Source organism: Rhea pennata, chromosome 24, assembly GCF_028389875.1.
Source record: "Rhea pennata isolate bPtePen1 chromosome 24, bPtePen1.pri, whole genome shotgun sequence".
NCBI lineage: Eukaryota > Metazoa > Chordata > Aves > Rheiformes > Rheidae > Rhea > Rhea pennata.
Genome location: NC_084686.1, coordinates 6,513,331 through 6,513,625, shown reverse-complemented (window position 1 = coordinate 6,513,625; position 295 = coordinate 6,513,331).

Here is a 295-nt window from a genome sequence, read left to right as displayed (position 1 = left end):
ACTCACCATGGGGGGGGGAGGGGGAGGGGGAGGGGGAGGGGGAGAAGTCGCGTAGGATCCCTCCCTCGGCGCAGTCCCAGGCGGTGGCATCTCTTCCGTCCTTCGGCCAACTTACTTACTTTGTTTTCTTCGGGGTGGGAGTCACTAGAACAAGTCCAGAGCTGCAGCACCGAGGGAGACTGTTCTGGCTGAAACATGTTCACTCACCTCAAGGGACTGATGTGCAGGTCCCTGTGCGCTCACAGCTTACCCATCTTCTGACTAGAGAGCTCAGCAGATTGGCATTACCACAAAG